General features: G+C 36.1%; 1 protein-coding gene across 8 annotated transcripts in view; it reads right to left on the reverse strand.

Annotated features, from left to right (window-relative positions):
• Positions 1 to 21,379, reverse strand: part of LOC146406163 (uncharacterized) — a 1,231,956-nt gene that overhangs the window by 923,355 nt on the left and 287,222 nt on the right. Inside the window, exon 9 of one of the 8 annotated variants that reach the window (XR_014807203.1) lies at positions 19,236 to 20,285. The exons of the other annotated variants lie outside the window; for them this stretch is intronic. The gene's annotated coding sequence lies outside the window, so the exon portion shown is untranslated. Of the gene's footprint in view, positions 1 to 19,235; positions 20,286 to 21,379 lie in introns of those variants that run through there. 8 annotated transcript variants of the gene reach the window in all.

Genomic DNA, 21,379 nt, shown 5'->3' on the forward strand with positions numbered 1-21,379 from the left:
AATGAATCCTTAACTGCAAGGCCACCAGGCAACTCCCAAAGATGTATATGTTTTGGCCACACCCCCAGCATGTGGAAGTTCTCAGGAGAGGGACTGAACACACACCAGAGCAGTGGTCATCATGACAATGCTGGATCTTTAACCCCCTGTGCCACAGGTAACCAATGATGCATATTTTTAATGAAAACATTTAATTACTATTAGACATAAGTGTTAGTTCATATTTTTGGGACAATCTACAACTTGAAAATGTGTTTGATATTCCATTCTTCAAGGGTATAAATATTCTTATGTAAAGAACTCATAACAAATGGGTGAATAGAAAATAACTTCATAAATAATATTTTTTGTTTTGCTTATTATTTTTTCCTTTTGGAAATAAGTCTGTGTTTCCAGAATAATATTCATTATAGATTTGGAAAGTTAAAAATGTACACTTAAATCTCTGTCTTTAGAATTTATCTTTAGAAAAAAGATAATTGCTTGCTTTAAAGATGGAGTATATTTTAAATAATTCATTCATAAATACAAAAGACTCTTTAATATCTTCGTCTGTTAAAATGAACCCTCATTAAATTACTCATCGTAGTGAAAAAGAATACTCAGACGCTAAACTGCTGAAGTTTAAAATATCCTCAGGCACTGATGGTGTTTTCAGGGTTCACAGTGAGCTCAGACAGGGCCAGATTTGGCCTTTCTCCTTTGACCAGGGCTCTGAAACTACATGCTCTTCCACAGGGGTCTGTGGGAGGAGGAGTGACTCACTCAAGGATGTTCTTTTTCATACAAATACTTTACAGCACAGCTCTGAGACTCAGACCAAATCACCCTTGGGCAAATCAGAAGATTAGGAGCTTTGTCTCTCTTTGTGGACTAAGAAAATATACAATGTTCATTCTAAAGAGCAGCTGAAACCAGATAAGACCAAGAAGGGAGGAACTCTTAGTCCAATGGGAAAAGAATTGTAGATAACCATTTGTTTTCACTTGAAGGAAAACCAAAATGAATTCACCTGAGAAGAGTAAAGGTTGACAATTTTCTGATGAGAAAAGAAGGGATGGTTTGCAATTCTAGATTTTGATCCTGTAGAATCATTCCTCTCTCCACATTTTATCAGACATACATAGTGTAACACATAAATAGAAGGAATAGTCATGTGTGCATATGTGTATATACACACATATGCACACATGCACATATGTGCACGGGGATATGTGCATATTTGGAGAGAAAGAGGAAGAAACTGAAAGAAAAAGAAGGGGAAAGTAAAATAACTTTTGCACATCATCAACTGAATATATCTTTCCACCAACGCTTTCAAGGCTGAAAGCCACTCACTCCCCACCACCACCATTTATTTATACACACACACACACACACACACACACACACACACACACAAATATATACACATGTATTTATTTTATAGAAAGCATAGGAGTGTGTTACAAAGTTTTGCTATATTATTAATAAAATATTAGAGTAACTGAGGGAAAAAAGTTATTTGTAACCTTATGGCTTATATATCAGTATAAGAATATACAATGTTGTTTTTCTCATGGTTAAGGAAGTATGAGTTTAAAACAAAGGGCATATACTTTCATGGCAAATATGACAAATGCCCTTCACCTCCTGGTTATTGGCTCAGCTCTAGTGTCACAGATCATTAGGTAGCAAATGCTATTGGTACTAAGAGGAAAAACATGAGTGGTGATGCAGTGTTACTTGCCTGTGGGTATTAAGAAAATGAAGGGAGAATGGAACATATTATTGCTTCTTCTTATATGATGTACTCTTAGAAGACTCGAAATGTTATGTCATCAACCCAAGAGGAATAATAAAACACATAATTACACAAAGATTTAATTTTCCTCAACTAAGTGTATCCACAAGTGTATCAGTTGAGGCTGACCCAGACTGCTTGTCAAGAGTATAAAAATAAGAATTTAAAGAAAATTGAGTGATGGAATATTAACTCTTTAAAGTCAAATTGTCAATTGACTGGATGTTACCTAGATTATAAAGAAAAATTTTAAAATGGTCAAGAATTAAATAATGTCACACAATTATTTGGTTTCCTTAATTCTATTTTTTTTTTTTTTTCTTTCTAGGGCTGCACCTGCAGCATGTGGAAGTTCCCAGGCTAGGGGTCCAAGTGGAGCTGAAGCTGAGGCCTACTCTACAGCCACAGCAATGCCAGATCCCAGCTGCATCTGTAACCTATGCCTCAGCTTGCTGCAATGCTGGATCCTTAACCTACTGAGCAAGGCCAGGGATTGAACCTGCATCCTCATAGGAACTATGTCAGGTTCTTAACCTGCTAATCCACAACTGGAACTCCAGCTTCCTTAATTCTTAAAGGCCAAGAGAAGCTCTATCTGCAGTCTCTCATTCCCAGTTGAGGCTGACCTAGACTGTTCAGCTGTCAAAATATCTTCTCCTTTTTTTCTTTGCTGATGAAGTTGAAAGAATTTGGCTGAGGCTAGTACTTCCCTAGTCATTCGCCTTTATTAAATTCAACTTCCAGCAATTTATCTGACATAAAATGGAGCAAAACTCCAACCTGTTCTAAATTTGACCACAAAGGACTTGAGAAAGAGAAGTAAGAGGCTGTTCAAATACACCAAAAACAGGCTTTCCTAGAACATTGGCCCTGGGGTCTGATGCTAAACCCATGTTATACTTTTCTCTCAAGCTGGACTTGTGGCAGTGGGTAAAATCCCAGCGTATTCAGTTTCAGCTCCGGAAGCCATAAACAATAGGAGCCCCTTCAGCTGAGAACAAATGATTTGCAAATGAGCTATCCCATTCTCCATTCATTCTCCGTTGTGGATAAGAATCTAAGTCAAAAACAATGATATGCTTTTCTTTTTACTTTCCTATTGTCACAAGTATAAAGAAATTTCAAAGAAGCTTGCTCCAAGGTTAGGACTGTCAGGCAAAATATCAGACACTGCAGAGCTTATGTATTTGTGCCCCAAATTCTCTCTCCACGGTCCCCCTCAAATACTTTCCCCTCGTTCTATCTTTCAAACCAAACCCACACAAAAACATACTCCAAATCTGCCCTTTGAGTTTGTATTATTATTTTCCATGTCAATGGCCGATTGCATTTTGCAGCAATCAAAGCCACACACTAAAGGGTTAAAAATCCACTGGTGTAGTATTAACAACATGCCAGAGAAAAGACTAGGTTTGTAAACCTGATGAACAAAAAGCCACTTTATATTTAATTTTGTTGATTGGGTGGACTGTTTATCACCACATCAGTTCTGGGAAATCCCAGAGTCAAGTCTTCATTGCCAGGTGGAAAGAACAGGAAAACTCTTTCCTTTCAAGAAAATAATTGGAGTTATGTTGCTTTTACATTAACCAACGTACCAAATGATTTTAAGAAGTTCACAGAATTTGAAGCCCACATCCAAGTCCAAGGAAGAGACCACAGAAGTTTTGATGTTAAAAGAGCTTAGGGAAGACTAAATTTTCTTACTTCTGGAGATAAGCCTAGGAATACAAGTGAATGATCTTAGTTTTCTTTTGCTGTACTACCTTTGCCCATCACTAAATGTTGATTTTTAATTTCAACAAAGTAATTCAAATTCATGGTTTTGAAAAGTCAGATAGTTCCAGAAAACACAATGAAAACCAGCATCCACTGCTACCCACCTCCATGCCAAGTCTTAATTCCAAGGCACATATTTACAAAAATGTTTTAGCTATTTCTTCTGACTTCGAATATTTCTAATTAAGATAGTTATACATCATCTTGTGACTTCCAATTATGGCAGATATATTTTCTTTCTTACATTAAACCATCTTGCACACACAAATAATCACTTTCCACGCCCACTCCCCCCCCCCCCCAGTATATGTATACAGCAGCTTTTGGTTAAATTACTAAACAGAAGTTCTTCATTAAAACTGTATAAATATTGCTGAGACAAGTAGTATGATTATGTTTCTGTTTCTATAGTATTTGTTATTCAACTTATTTCTTGAAGTTAGCAGTTTTTTCAATTTTTTCATTGACTTAGGTATCTATATGCCTAAACTTAATTTGTCCCAAAAGTGTAAACATATAAAATAGTTTATACTACTATTTTCCACATGGTTAAATGCATCAGATAGTCTCACAGTTCCATATTTTTCCTGGAAATCTCTGGGACTTCTTTCATCCACTCTCCAGTCTGAACTGCCTGCTCTTCCAGAAACCACTGCATAGCTGTATAGCTGTCATCCAAGAATTTTCCTTCACCACTCTCTTGTGATGGCTCCCTCATTTCTTCAACCCCATATCTTGTTCTTTCTTGGTTTCTTCCATGTGTTGATGGTGCACATCTCTCAGAAGCTTCCCCCAAATGAGTAAATGGAAGACAAAGTGTCGTTAATGGTTAGCTGTCCATAAAAATTTGCACTCTCCTTTCCGTAATTTCCAACCCCATAATTTGGGGTTGTCATTGCACATATCTACTCAGCTATGGATTTCAAGTCTCAGATCCCCTTATGTCCTGGTTCCATGTTCCAACATTGCTATTGATGCTTGACACTTCCAGGCTGGGATCTATAAAAAACAGGAAGGGCCTCTTTCTTTTCTTCTTTCTGATGACTAGAAACCAATACCCAAGCTTACCTTGGAAGGTATGTATTATAGGGTAAATTCCTCATCAACCTGGATCCCTGAATGACTAAGTGGCTCAGAACCCTCACCAGCTCTACCAGGTAGTGGACTGTTGTATGATTGAGAAATAAATTTTAACTGTCTTCAACCATTGAAATCAGGGGATTATTTGTTACAGCAATTACCATTACCTTAACTTGCTTAATAACCTGACTAGGTGGGAAGTCCTGGATTAAAAATATAGGACTCAGAATTTTTTTCTTGGTCTTTTTGCTATTTCTTTGGGCCACTCCCATGGCATATGGAAGTTCCCAGGCTAGGGGTCAAATCGGAGCTGTAGCCACCGGCCTTCACCCAGAGCAACAGCAATGCGGGATCCGAGCCACATCTGCAACCTACACCACAGCTCACGGCAACGCTGGATCATTAACCCACTGAGCAAGGGCAGGGACTGAACCCGCAACCTCATGGTTCCTAGTCGGATTCATTAACCACTGTGCCACGACGGAAACTTCAGGACTCAGAATTTTAAAAGCATTTTTCCAATCATTGTTTTCTGCTTCCAGTTGCTGTTTTTTTAAAAAAGGTTTCCATTTCTATTCCTCCTTATCCATCCTATCCTTGGGCTTTTTTTGCTCTCCATCTCTGCTTTTTCATCTTTTTTTTCTTAGTCTTTATTCTTAAGGTGACAATTTTGCAGTAGTTTAGTGTAGGCTTTGTTGTGGGGCTCTTTGCCTTGGGCTGGGTTGGAAGCCCTTTTAGCCTATAAACTAAGATTCTTTTATTATAGGAATTTTTATCATTTTTTAAAACATACTTTCATGTCTTTTTTCTAATTTTTTGTGTTTTGGATGGAATGTTCTGTATATGTCTATTAAATCAATCATGCTTAATGTGTCACTTAAGGCCAATGTTTCCTTTGATTTTCCATCTGGATGATCTGTCCATCAATGTAAGTGGGGTATTAAAGTCCTCAACTCTTATTGTTTTGTTGTCAATTTCTTCCTTTAGGTCTGTTAATATTCACTTTATATACTTTATATATTTATGTATTTAGGCACTTCTATTTGGGATAAATATTTATAAATGTTATATCCTCTTGTTGAATCAACCCTTTTATCATTATGTAATGTTATTCTTTGTCTATTTGTTTAATATAAGTATTGCTACACCAACTTTCTTTTTGTTTCCATTTACATGGAATAATTTTTTCCATCCTTTCACCTTCAGTCTGTGTGTGTCCATAGATCTGAAGTGAATCTCTCATGGACAACATAAAAATCAGTCTTGGTTTTTTATCCATTCAGCCACTCTATGTCTTTTGATTGGAGAATTTAGTTTATTGACATTTAAAATAATTATTGATAGGTATGTACTTGTTGCCATTTTGTTCATTTTTTTCTGGCTGTTTTTATAGTTCCCCTCTCTTTCTTTCTTCTTTTATTGCTCCCTCTTCCCTTGTGATTTTATGACTTTCTTTAGTGTTATCTTTAGATTCCTTTCTCAATATCTTTTGTGTGTTGACTGCTTTGTGGTTTGATACTTTAAGATTAGCAAATGAGTCTCCTTCATGTATGATCCAATCACTTCTCAAACTGTTGCCTTTGCATTGGGTCCCAGGATGAGTAAGTCCATATGTCAGCCCCTCAAAAGGAATATCTCAGATCCTCACAGCCTCCCCAAGTCCCCTGGATGTAAGCCCTCTTGGTTTCTAAAGCCAAATATTTTGGGAATCTCATCTCTTTTCAGGTCCCAAGTGTTGGAGTGCCTAATGTGAGTTACAAACCCCTCATGCTCAGAGAAATGCTCCAGACACATGAGATCCCCCCATGTGATCTCCATGGGGTGAGACCACATCTCTGCCACTCCTACCTGTCTTATTGTGGCTTTTTTTAATCTCTCATTTTGGACAGAGTTACTCAGTTAGTTTACAGTTCTCATTAAGCACAAATGATTTCATATGTAACTGTAGATTTAGCATGTCTGAGGAAGGGATTGAGTTTAGGGTCTTTCTATGCTGCCGTCTTGGACCCTATTCTGATCCGGTGTTAGATGTTAGATGTTAAGAAAACATCATTAATTATTAAAAGTATTAATTATTAATTAAGCAGTGCTTAATTTAGGACAAAAAAGCAATAATGTGCTTTTGCCAGTCCTAGATGCAATGCTAGAAACTATTAAAAATTTTTCGCTCTCCTAAAAAGAAGTTAATCTCCACTATTTGCCTTACTTCAAGCATAATGTTTTAAATAACATTTATGTGATTACAAAAACAGGACATTTTTATGTTTATTATGGAAATTTTCGAAAGGTAGACTTATAGAAAGGCCCAAAAGAAAAAATGAAAATCAACTGCAACTGTATTACTTAAAGAAATAATCCCTGTTATGATTTTGTTTTATATCCTTTTGTCCTTTCATGTGTAAGATATATTTTTGTTGTTTACAAAGGTGTGCTCTTTTTTATGAATACATAACTAATATTTTCATGTCATTAAAATATCATTTTAAGGAACAATATTCAATCATGGCTACATCATAATTTACTTAAACTCCTGTTGTTGATATTTAGGTGGTTTCCAATTTTTTACTATCATAATAATGCTACAATGAAAAGGATATCCTGGTACATAAATCATTTTACACTCCATAGTTATTTCCTTGACATAAGTACCTAAAAATGGAATTGGTGGGGCATACATAATTCATATTTTTAAAACTTCTAATACATCCAGCCATGTTGCCCTCCAAGAAGACTATCAATTTCACACCACCACCATATGTTAAAAAGCTTGGCTAAAATGTTATTGAAATGGAGTAAATTATTTCATACCATTTGATCAATTGAAATGTATTCTCCACATTGCTTTCACACATGATGCATTTTTGCCAAAGAACATGAAATTCAAATATGCAAAATTTGAATAATAAAATATTATTATGGGTTCTAATATAAAACCACTAATTATCCTTTGCTTTTTTCAGACATTCCTCTCAATGTTGTGTGTGCACGTGTGTATGTGTGTGTGTGTGTGTGTGTGTGTGTGTGTGTGTGTGTAAATGTCCTTCATGAGTACACACTAAATCAGACAGCTTGGCTTAAGCCTAATGAGCAACTATTTGAAATCAAATACTGAATGCTTTCAAAATGCTAAATGATATCTTTGTATTCACTGCCCTAATTTTTAACTATATATTTCATATCAATAACATACACAATTCTTCCCATTTCCACTCATTTTTGTAAAATAAAGCAAAATATAACAAAATATTCAAATAATTTAATAAACACAGCTATATCAATAAAGATGAAAGAAGCACTGCTAGAACCAAAATGTTGGCAGACAGATGACATCAACCCACCACAGTTTAAAATATTTTTTATCAGGTAAATATTTACATTAAAATAAAATAAAAGTGATTTAGTGATGTCATTGTATTAGGCACAATAATATAGTCATGCCTAATCAATATTTGGAAGCCATATACTCCCACTGGTACTCTATTTCCCATTCCTTTGATTGCTAGCACTGTTGACTATGTTTCCTTAAGTGTATTGGCCACATGTTGCTGTGAATTTTCTTTTTTTCTCTTTTTTATGGCCTTACCCACAGCATATGGCAGTTCCTGGGCCAGGGCTTGATTCCAAGCTGCAGCTGTGACCTACACCACAGCTGCAGCAACACCAGATAGTTTAACCTATTGCACCGGGCTGGGGATTGAACCTGTGCCTCTGCAGTAACCTAAGCCACTGCAGTTGGATTCTTAACCCACTGCACCATAGCAGTAACTCTCTGAATTTTTGACTTATGTCCTTTGTCCACGGTTTATTGGGCTGTACATAGTTTGCTTCCAGAATCATAAATACTATAGAAATTACTATAGTTGAGTTGGATAATAATCAGACATCCTAAGATTTGGTTTATTGTATATGTTGTGAATCTACAGATATTCTTAATTTTTGTGTGTGCAAGCAATTATTTCAATGCTGTCTTTAACATTTCTCTGCTTCATTACTTTAAAGGATGAATCCATTGTATTTACATCTATTTTCTTAAATTTCAATTTCTTTTTTGAGGGGAAGAGGACCATGTGTTTCTTTCCTTACATTTAAATAATCTTACTGCAATTAAATTTATGGCTTTAAGGTAGGAATTTAACTTTACTATACTGCACATTGCAACCAATTAGTCCAGCATCATTTTTGACTAATGCATTTTTTCTTTTGAACTGAAATGCCATCTTATTTTTATACTAAGCATTTACATATACTTGAATTTGTTTTTTAGCTTAATACATTGCAATATTTCTACTCCTTTGAATCTCTTGACTAGTTTTTTACATATGTACAATTGGAATTCTTTTTATTTTTTATATATTTTCATATCTCACAATCTAAATCCCCCCTCTTCATTATCATATTTAATAACAGTCTTATCTATTTGTTTTATCACATAAAATTTTTGGTCATTTTATTGAATTAAAAAATCCATTTGGATTTTTATTGGAATTGCATTCAAATTATGGACTCTGGAAAATTTACATATTTGCTATGCTGCATTTTTCCTATCCAAGGTCACACTATTAATAAAACTTATAGAACACTCCCATAATTTAAAATTTTACTCACAGTACTCAGCAATGTAGTTTTCCTTATATAGTTCCTAGAAAACTTTAATCGATGTACTTTCTTATGTTTGTTATGATTGTAAATTTTTCTCATTGGAGGATGACCAACCATCCCACTTTACCCTGGAATATGAAGCTTCTTGGGAGGCAAGACTTCAAGTGCTAAAATTGGAAACACTGCAGGCAAATTGGGACCATCGGTCACCGTACATTATATTGTTCAATTTGTCATGACAGGTAAATAGGAAAAATAACTCCTCTTATGTATGTTTTTTATTTCTAGTCACTCACTTCTATTTTAATTTTCCACAGAATGTCAGTGGACTTTGTTAGGTATTTTGTTTTATTTTATTTTGTTTTGTTTTGTTTTGCTTTGACTGTACTTTCAGCATACAGAAGTCCCCAGGCCAGGGACTGAACCCAGGGTCTGAATCCAGCAGTGACAATGCCAAATCCTTAAAAGCTAGGCCACCAAAGAATTCCTGTTGTTATTTTCAATTAGATTGTTTTATCTATAAATAGTGATAATTTACAATATTTATAGCTATTTTTTTCCTTGTCTTATGACACAGGTCAGTTTGTCCAGAATAGTGGTGAATAGTAAATAATAATAGTGATGTTGTGTATTTGATGGCCACTTGCTTGATAAATATTATTCATCAAGTTATAGAACTCTCTTTTCATTCTTGGTTTCATTAAGAATTTGCAGTGATTTCCTTTTGTATCTGTCTTTAAATTAAACATAAACATTTAACTTTATAAAAAAAATTGAGGGAGCTTTCTATTTCAATGATCTCAATGAGGAAATGTTGGGGAGAAGGAAGAAAATTAATCCATAGGCAGTTATAGTAGAATCAACCGTAGGAGTCTTTCAAACTAGACCAGATTCTCATATACATGAGATTCTAATCAATCTTATTTCTTTTCTTTCCTAAGAAAGGAAGGGAGATGTGGATATCTCCTATTTTAGAAGCAAAGATGATTCGAGGCATTTTTCTAATACAAAGTGTCATCTCCCAAAGCAATAAAGTTCAATTAAAAAAAAAAAAAGACAAGGTTTGACAACCACCAAATAGACAATACTATATATTTTTTCTTTTTTATCTATAAATGTGAAAAAGTATATTAGTAGGATTCTCAACATTAAACCTTATTTGTTTAATATTTGTATTACAGGAATATTCCTGCCTTTTTATCTTAATAAATTACCATATTGCAAAACTTTGGGTATATCATTTATAGATAAGATACTTTTGTAGGTTTCTATCTTTTCTATGAGAAAAGATGTTTGTATAGTTTTCATCATAAAACATTGAAAGTGAATTGGAAGATTTTACATCTTTTTTTGCTGCTTGTAAACAATTTTATGTATCATGTGAATTATCTATTCCCTGAAAGTTTGTACAATTTCCTCCATGAAAACACTCAAGTCAGTGGTAATTTATCAATCATTTCTAGTGGGGTTTTTTTTCATGATTATTGAACTATTTAGGGTTCTATTCCTTCTTAAGCTAATGTCATTAAATTAAATTTTTCTAAAAATTATCCATTTCAATAGCATTTTAAATTTATAAGTATAGACAGTCTTATAATTTTAATCTTCTTTATGTCTATAATTTATACTCATTTTCAAGTCATATTTGGCTTTTTTCCTTGGTTATATTAGCTGACAGTTTGCCACTTTGTTCTTGTTTGCTTCATCTAAAAAAAAAAAGCTTTTGAATCATTTTTCTATTGCCATCTATTTTCTGAAAAATTCTAAATCATTATCTCTTCATTGTTTCTATCATCTTTCCTTTCTTTTTTTAAGACTCCAAGTGCATATATGTGAGATCTCTGCACCATGTTTCATTGGTCTCTGATGCTTATGTGTTTTCCATCTTTTTGTCTCTTGATACTTCGGTGTGGATACCTGGATGTTTTGTTCTTACCAAACTTCTAATTTATTAATTCTGTTTTAATAAAACCTATATTTTTAATTCTTACTTGCAATTATTACATTTTTTTCCAGTTCTCAAAATTTCTTTTAACTTATTTATATTTTTTCCAGTTCTCTGTTAAAATTCCCCATCTTTTGTTTTAGTAAGTGAATCACATATATTTTAAGATCCATGCCTGAATAATTCCAATATCTGGATGTCTCGTGGGTCTCATTTTATTGTCTGTTTTAATTTTTGCATCTTGGTTTTTGGTCAACATGACCAGTAATTTTAAAACATGATGCCAGACATTGCATATGAAAAATAATTTGAAACTCTGGACAATGTTGTTTTTCTACAGAGAGGATTTACTTTTGTTTCTGCAAGTGAATTATGGCAAAAAGAGTATTACTTTCTAGCTGAGTAAAGTTGATTGAGATGACTCAAAATCAAGATTGATTGATTGATTGATTTTTTTCCCTTGTGAGAACTAGCTTAGCCCATACTCTTAGAGTGTCACTGTCTGGGAGCCCCAGTTGAAGGTCCATGGGTATTCACAAGCAGTTCATTTTAGGGGACTCTCCACTCCAGTTTGGGTCATCCTGGCCCCATAAAACCACCCCAAACTCTATTAGCCTCCTAAGCCTCTCAAATACCACTTTCTGCAAAACTTCTGGCCTCTCAGGCTTCACCCATGCTCCTAATTGGCAAATGCCTTTAGATGAAGTAGTGCCACATAGAGGGTTTACCTCTCAGTGCTCTTCTTCTATAGAACCCTGGCCCTCAAGCTGGTATAGATTGATAGATTTTCCATGTCTTCAGATTTTTGTTGTTCTTATTAGTTTATTTAGGTTTTCCAGTGAGTAGAGCTGGTTTAAAAGTAAATAGTTTGCCATGACTACAAAAGGAAAAATTTCATTCTGTTTTTTTCAGAAATTTCATTTATGTCTTTATCTGTGTTAATTTCTTCAGTGTACTTTTATGGCATTTATTTGATTGAAGTTTTTTTACTGACCCAAATATTTAATCTGTTCACTTTCTTTTCTTTGTTGCTTTAAGCATGTAAATTGTAAATTTATTTTGAATTTGTTAAATAAATATCCATGGGTGATGACCAGCAAGATCATAGAACCTGATGTGGTACCCCAAAATTTATCTAGAAAATACTTGATGATTTTCAACATGGTAACCATTATCTATTTCCCACTTTCTAATACCACTCAGACTATATTTAAGTATTTGCTATTCTCCCTCCAGCTAAATTACTTTGAGGGAAATCAATCCTACTCCCAACTCCAATTTTAGGTCCTGGATTGATAAAAATGAAATGACATATTTTATTCCGCTGCCCACAGTAATTGGTTCAGTTGTACATATATGTTCTGATGAAACTCATAAAGAGTCATCTCAATATCTTGCTTGGAATCATAAGATAATAAGATTGCTTTTCTCCCCAATTTATGTGTGAGAAAACATCAAACCCTGTTTTTCTCCTGGTATTCATCTTACAACCACAAGAGAAGCCTGTCCCTGGAGTTGGATAGAGCTGAAACAGTCACAGAGCAATTGATCTGGAACCCTGACTAAACCATGCTGGAAGCCCACCTTCTAGCTGGACTTTTAAGTTACTAAGCCAATAAATTCCCTTTATTATTTAAACCAGTTTGAATTTAATTGACTTTTCTTTACTCACAGCCAAATGAATTCTAACTAATACACTTAGTCCCTAACAAATACTTTGTAATGATGGTGACATTTTCTTAAAAAAGGAAAACAAACACACACAAAAAAAAACAAAAATTACATTTATATTTTTAAGAGCATTATCCACTTGCCCATTAAATAAAAACAAAAGCCATTCATTTTTTTTGCATCTAGAGTCTATTTGCTTTTTTTTTCCTTACTCTGTCCCTCGTACCTAGTCTAGGGTCTGCCAAAGTACCCACTGAATAAGTGAATAGTTGTAAATTTGAATAATGTTTTCTAAAGATATTCCCATAGACTTTCAAATGGTGGAAGAATAACATTTTCCCAGTTTGTAAAATGTCTCAACCCAATACCCAGGAAGGACTATTAGCATCAAAAGGTCTCATTTAAATAAAATACCAAATCCTAAGACTTCCCAGGTTCAAAGGTTATATTCATGCCCAGTAAGTACAAATCCCAAATACTTATACAATAAACTTCATGACCCATGTTTTTATGGAATATCAATTAATGGGAATAGCAGCAATGTGTAAACAATGCATAACTAAGCAATAGGACTTTTGGTTCTTTTATTTGTAAAATAAGTGAAATGAATGATTCTAAGATTACTTCCTGCTCTAAAAAGAGTATGAGTTTATGATGCTAGAGCTAGTCTCTCATCATTAAAGGTATCAAATCCATTCAAACTCCTTGCCTGTCCTGATGGCCTCCATGGCACTTCTGCTATCTTAGCAATATTCAGACTACAAAAACTTAATGGTGTGGGATTTGCATGCCCAAGGACCAGGAGCATTTCAGGAAGGGACCTAAGCTCTGCTGATTTAAAGATGGCATGACTCTTTCCTCCTCCTAACCCAAGGGAAGGCTCACAAAAGATAAAAGATCTCTTCAGTGATGACTGGGGATGGCAAGCACAGTGGGCAATGTCAATCAAATCAGACCCAATCCAAGTTAGAGCATCTAGTTACATAAAGGAAGGTCCACAAGCATGGAATGAGTCAGGGGTTGGGGCAAAGGAGGCAAGTGATTGTAAAATTAGAGGAAAACATACTCGACGTTCTTATATTTTTCCAGAAGAGGAGGATTCGAGTCTATCTATGCCAGGCTGGTAATAGCAAATGCTTGGCCCTCACAATGTTTCCCACCCTGACATCTGCCATGGGAGAAGAGACAGCAGCCAGCAAGGGGCTGTGGGGACTCTGAATCAAATGTACTAGATGGGGGAGGAGTGACAAGGGTCCTGGCTGGTAACACAGGTGGCAGCCAAGTGGCAACTTTCATGCCAGATGGGCGAGTGTCACATGCTGACCTCTGGCATAACAAAACCCATTTTAGGGAATTAAGGAAGGCCTGCTTTTCTCAAATGGACATATGGTGCCAAAGAGGAAGGTATAACATTCTACTCTGTGGGAATTGATGAAGAAAACTCGATATTTCTTTCTTTCTTAGAGAGCAACTGTAAATAAACAAAATGGTCAATTATGATTTCCTAAAAGAGAAGACAAAAAAATTCCACTGTAACCTGAAGAAGGAGAAAACTGCCGAAATAAGCCCACTCTACAAGAAGGTTACACCCAGCTTCCCTTGACAATCCACCTCCTTTCTCGGCATTAGTTTTCTCCCATCTTTAATTTGTCTGCTCATCTTCATTCTAAGCTTTCTTCACAAGTTACTCTCTATCAGGGTGTCGTTTTTCCAATCTAACCACATTCTTGGAGGCATGGGAATGGATCCTTTCAAGTAGGAAATTGCTACTTTAAAGCTATGAGACACATTTAAAGCCAAATAGTTGAAAAGATGTCATTGTAAATTAATGCAACAGACAAACACAATCTGGAAAGAATTCTCTCCAAGTGTATTTGGACATGAAGAAGGAAGTGGGTCAGAAAATTCTGACCCCTGCATATTTAGCCTGATATACATCCTCATTCCAGGCAACTAATTGTGAGCTATTGAAAATGAAAAGTCTAAAGAGAATATCGTAAAAAGACATTCTCATAGCTTCTCTGAAGATTCCAAAAATAGATTAGAAATAATCTCCAGGGGAATTTCTCAGCAGCTTGTGGACTGGTAGCAGTAATTAACAGAATCCAAACATAATGTAATCTTTCACTTAAACACTTAACATTTCTTGTTTTTCCTTAAAATCATGATTATTTCTTGCTTGCTTCCTTGGCTTAAAAGATATATTTATATTGTCCTACTTCTGCTCCCTGTATATCAGAGAGGGGAAAAAATACCACTTAGTGATCCAGAAAGGAAAACAACATTTCTATAAGCATGTAATCTTACTTTAAAACTGGCAAAGTAAATAGAACTAAAAATATTATACCTTTGATTTCCATATTCATTACCTCCATGAAATAATATGTGAATTGCAGTAACTGGCTCTTTATTTCTTACTGTATGTGAAAAAGTTCAAGTATAAATCCTTAAAAGGGAGAATTTTACTTATATTTTAAATAGAATTATTGTCCGTTAGGGGACACTGAAATGCTGGAAGAGAAAACAAGGAACGTTACAGATATTTCATTTTATAAAATTAGAAAGAAGAAACCATTTTTAGAGACAATTTACCAGTATTTCCTAGAGAAAGAAAGATATGGATGTTCTTATATCCCATAAACTTACTAATGGCAGGACGCTGTATTTTTTCCTTTGGAGTGATAGGAAAACTTTTTGTTACATAAAAATTTTGCCTAGTAAGAGTTCATAATTGCTCTAGACTAAATTCCTGGTTTTCTTTGTTCTTTTAGGTAGCACAATGATTCTGAAAATTATTCTAATGGTAATAAATAAATGAGGTTATTAAATAAATGAGGTTCAGAATAAAATGAAACTCAGGAAGTAATTAGGTTTCCAAGCCACTGGTGAGCATGTATATCAAGCACAAATTTCATGTGGCCCCTTTTAAAGCCCATTTTTCTTTCACTCTGATATGTAAAAAATATATACATAATTTTAGAATGTTTGTACATGTGAATGTGTGTGTTCAAAACCAGCACGGAAATAAATAGGGGTTTTATCTAGACACTGTTCTAATAGGTATTGATATTAGTTCACTAGGCTGCTGTAATAAAGGACCACAGCTGGATGGCTTAAAGAACACAAATTTATTATCTCACAGTTCTAGAGACTGGTGTCGAGGGCAGACAGGAAGAATCTGTTCCATGCCTCTTGCCTAACTTCGGGTGATTTGCTGGCAATATCTAGAAGTCCTTGGCTAGGAGAAGCATCACTCCAATCTAGATCTATGCCTTCATTTTCACAAGACATTTTCCCTGTGTGCAGATCTGTGTTCAAATTTCCCCCTTTTCTAAAGTCATCAATCATATTGGATTATGCTTGATACACACTAAAGACTTTAAGATAACCTTTGTAAAGACCCTATCTCAAATAGCATCACATCCTCAGGTACTAGGGGTTAGGATACCAATCTATCTTTGAGGGGGACATAAGACAAGAGCGGCATACCCCCTGAAAGAATAATTACACTGAAAAGAGTAGAAAATACAAAAGCAAGCAAGAATACTTAACCAAACTAGACATCTGGTTTGTTGTTGTTGTTATTTTGTTTTGGGTTTTTTGTTTGTTTGTTTATCATACAAAGACTAGTTCTCTATAATTCCAGCACATGTGGACATTTTAATTTTGCCCTCAGATTGAGCTGGTTTGTTGCCTAATGTTTTAGAGGCAAAGTACCCATTGGTAATTTTTTTTTAAATACAATTTTCCTAAAGTTGAACAGATAGAGTACAGAGACAGGAAAAGACAAAAACTGCCATGCTCCTGGAATGACTCAGCTATAATCACAGGCCACAGAGGCACAGCATTTTGTTCTTATGATGATTATCAAGTGGACCCCACAAAAGAAAACCCTTAAAATTAATGATTTCACTGCTGTATGTAGATCACCTGGAACAGTAGAAATGTTTTTCAAGTTTCATATTAAAAGAGTCAACTGGTTTTGATACGAGAACAGAAAATATTATAACCCAAGGGGAGTTCAACATTCAATTATAGACCAGAAAATGGCATGTCATAGAGACTAAGAAATTTGTCCAAGTCATCTAGCAAGTTACAATAGAGCCAGGAAAAAACCCAAGGCTTGGTTTCCCCTCCAGGTTAATGATGTTCTGTTAACTACATCACCATCATATCACCTTTGTCTGGGAATCACCTCTTAAACTCAGAATTAGGCTCTCAGTGGTCACGCAGAGCCAAGAAAAAAGTTTACAATCTGTCACAGATGTCATGAACTATTTCTCCACAGGCCAGAACTATAATCACCCCCAAGGACTCACACAAAAACTATATTGTCTTAGAGCTCTATTTAAAGTGTAGTCTTTTATTATTGCAGTTGTCTGCTTTCTCCTTTAAATCTTTCATTCTCCCTACCTTAAGGTTATTATTGCTGAATTTTCAAATCTCAGAATCAGGACACATGCTCTAATGTGTTTATCTGAATACATTTGCACATAACGATTACTTATTGAGTATTACTTCAAAATGACCCATTTAGAAAAGTCTCAAACTGGTTTGAATCCTCACATACATGTGTACATACTCCATTGCCATTCATGGTGGTGCATGGCAATGGAAAAATAGGATGGAATTATTAAAATCAGGATTGCCCTTGATTGGTGATGGGCTAGAGATAAAGGGCTATTTTGACACCATAGTTATAGCAAACAAAAGAAAATTAGAAAAGTTAGAATAGGTGAGGAAATGAGAATTACTGTCTTGAGAACACTACAGAAAATGGTTTCTTCAGAAGCAACAGCTGACAAAACTCCCCAGGTGAATAATATAAAGCCATTTTGTTTAAGGATGAATTTACCTGTGACCAGGGCCCAGCCTAGGACACAGCAATTGAGGCAACTAGGATGTAACATATAAGGAAATACTCACTCTAAACTTACTCTCATGTCGACCCAAGTATCTCCTTAAATCTTACATCCTAGGTGCCTCCTTCTCCCCAGTCCTGGGCCTGCCTCTCCTATCCCTCAGCAGTTACTGAGAATCATGACGTTACAATGCTATATAATAATTAACATGCATTATTATTTTTCTGAATCAGTGAAACATTAAATACTGCAATAATCCCATCAAATAAGACTGGGGAATTAATATTTAAAAGTTTTAAATAATTTAAAATTTAAGCAGTTCCTATTGTGGCTCAGAGAGTTAAGAACCTAACTAGTATCCATGATATGGGTTCTATCCTTGGCCTTGCTCAGTGGGTTAAGGATCCTGCATTGCCACAAGGTCCAGCATAGGTCGCAGATGTCGTTTGGGTCTGGTATTGCTGTGGTGTAGGCTGGCTACTGCAACTCTGATTCAACTCCTAGCCTTGGAACTTCTATATGCCACAGCCAGGCCCTAAAAAATAAAATTTAAGTTTTGGCATACAGAGTGTGGAGCTTAAGTTCTCTGCAATGAGCATTCCACCTGAATACCTCACCCCCAATTCTGCTGTTTGACTCCCAGACTCCCACTGAGTTCCTGTACTATTCGTACCTGCCACCTTCCTTCCCTCTCTGATTGATCCAGAGCCATCACCTGACACAGACCAAAGCTAGACCCATCAAAATATAGCTTCAGAGAATTTGAAATTTAGATACAAAGGCTGGCACAGGGGACTATATCCAATTTCTTGAGATAGAACATGATGGAAGATAATACGAGAAAAAGAATGGATGTGTGACTGGGTCACTTTGCTGTACAACAGAAATTGGCACAGTGTTGTAGATCAACCACAGTTTTTAAAAATTAAAAAAAATAAAATAGATACAGAGGCTGGAGGTCATCAGAATGTGGGTATAATTATCAGCAAGGAAGTACACATCTCCTACAGTCCGGGAGCTGGTCCTGCCTTTCTAGGCTTGGCTGTTCACCATGTAGAGTCCGTTTGACTGCCCAGCACCTTTCCAGTAAATCTCCCTTTTGAGATGAACTTTACCATTAATTTGTAACTTGTTCCTTGTAACTCCCAAAGCTGAAAGAAACACAGACCCTTCTCTGTGGTGGGAAGTGTGCTAGGTGCTAGAGTACTAAGGACAAACCTAACACAATATCCACTTTGACAATCTCACCAAGCATCAATGGTAAATGTGGTATTGCTCCCACTTTTCTGAATATTCCATAATTAATATATATGAGTCCCTGTCTTTTTTCCAACAAAGAATCCCCTTAGTGTTGAGCCTGGAAATTCTAGGAAGACATAAAACCATGCGGTTTTGTGTATTAAACATAGGACTTTCAGGCTATATTAATCTTCCAATTAAATGTTTCATTTAAGATACCATTTGATCCTAGTAAATTTTAAATATTAATTACAGAAATTCTGGAGAAAAAAAATACTTTTTAGAGAAAAAAGTTTATTTTAGATAAAACATTTTGGAGAAAAAAAAATGTCATAGCCATAAGGTTCACAAATAATTAACAAGGAAGGCAGGAACGTATGTTACAAGTAAAACTAATATTAAGCAGGATTTCTTTTTCACACTTTGAAAAATACATTTTTCTGTAAACAAGCAAAATCTTAGCAGCTGGAAACCTGTTATGTGTTTAATTAAATGGCCCACACATGTGTTTATCATACACCACTAGGCTGCCTGTGACTGGGATCCCTGGGGTGTATGGTCAGTCTTTTGCTTCACTGAACTCCAGGCTAGAGGTCATGGGAAAGGGGGTTCTTGTTTGAGTTTTCTCCCTTGCAGTTCCACAGTTCCTCCACCAACTACTGGCATATAAACAAACCCATGTTCAAAAGGTTATGGACTCTGCTGACCTAACCCACCCTGAAGTGCCAGACCCGGCCACACGCCCTCTGCACTAGACTAGCTTGTCCAGCTCATCCAGGCAGCCCCTCTCCCCCAGGCCAGGTTCATCTGATGGATTTGCCTTTTGCTCTCTTCCTCCCCTGGGGAGAGAGATTCTCAGCCGAGACTGGGGCCAAGGGGACCAGTGAGGCTGAGATGCTGATTCTCCCCCGGAGGAGCTGAAGTTCTCCAGATGGCAGCAAGCGCTCGTCATGCAAATTCTTGGCAGCAGGGAGCCTGTCAAGTGGCTACTGCTGCTTATTGTTACCGCCACTCCCCCACCCCCAGCACACAGACGCAGAAATACCATCTGTCTCCTGTGGGGCTCAGGGGGACTTGGAAAGTCCCGGAGTCGATGCCGCTTAGCAGTCCTGCGCTGTGCGTGCAGCCCCAAACAGGAGTTGCCTCAAGATGGCATTCAGTCTCGAGGATCCCTGAGCCAGGGAGCTCCACCCCGGCCGGCCGGCAATCTCCCTCCTTCCTGGCCGGGCCCCCGCCTGGCTGCATCAAGGCAGTTTGCTAGCGGATTTCTCATCCGATGTTGATGAAACAGAAATACCAAAATTGGTTCTATTTATCCCCTCCGATTCTAGGAAGAAGATAGAGTAAGTTAGCAACACGTCTGTATCCCTAAGTGAGAGAAGGAATAGCGGAAAGCACACCCCGGAAATGAAAAACCCAGGAAGTGTAAAGGATGCCTAGAACATCGAAATGATTTCTTGCTTGCTTTCCCTCCTCTCTCACAACATCCTAACTTCTGACTAACCAAGATCTCTCCCTAAATGTAAAAGTTTTATGTATAAATAAATGAATGCTGTCAATCAAAGATTCTAAGCTCTAGAAAAATCTCAAAATTTTGTCCATCATTTGCGTCCTGGAACCACTGCAGTCATTCAATAACTTTTTTAATTATCATTGTTGAAATTTTTTTGGTCATATATATAAATACAAATGAAAGCATAATAATAAAGTTCCACATCATTTCTGCATCCCTCATGTTGTCTTTTTCATCCCAGAAGTATGGGAGTGAGTTATTAATATGCCTAAATTCAGAGGAGACTATCGTCCTCTATCCGTGCAAAAGTCCTCTTTTACTATATTTTAAACCTTTAGTAATAATCCCCTATAGACATAGACTTCCACAAAGAACATGTACTCTCCACTTTCTAATCTACCTTCCATATATTTCCTTAGAAGAACATCCTTAAAAAAATTCGCTGTTTTGTACTTACGTACTTTTAAAAAATTATATATATTGAACTATAAATTGTATCATTCCTGACTTATTCACCAGTATTATGCTTTTAGATCTATCTCTATTGCTAATCTTCCTCACAAAGGATGTCAATTTCCCATAAAAAGCCCCATTCTGTCCTGACTAGGAAAATGACTAGTAAAGTGACTTTTCCTGGTGATAAGTTTGAGAACGGCTGGCATGCTCTGCTCTGTTCTGCCTGCCTCCTCAGCAGTCCTGGCTGCCTGCAGGGAGTCCAATTTGTCTTCTGCTCTGGTTTTCTCTCAGTTGGGCCCCTTTTCTTCTCCATTAAACTGTATTTTCTAATGCTACACTATCCGGCAATAAAAGCATTATTTAGATTTGCATCTGTTCTTCCTTTTATTACTCCAATTGTTCAGAATCCAAGAAAGGAAGAGGCTCATTCCTTATCAGGGGCATCCTCGAAG

Source organism: Sus scrofa, chromosome 1 (genome assembly GCF_054392235.1).
Source record: "Sus scrofa isolate SSC_HxYL_T2T_F1_AM1 chromosome 1, Sscrofa_HxYL_maternal_Yorkshire_Landrace_v2.0, whole genome shotgun sequence".
Classification (NCBI taxonomy): Eukaryota; Metazoa; Chordata; class Mammalia; order Artiodactyla; family Suidae; genus Sus; species Sus scrofa.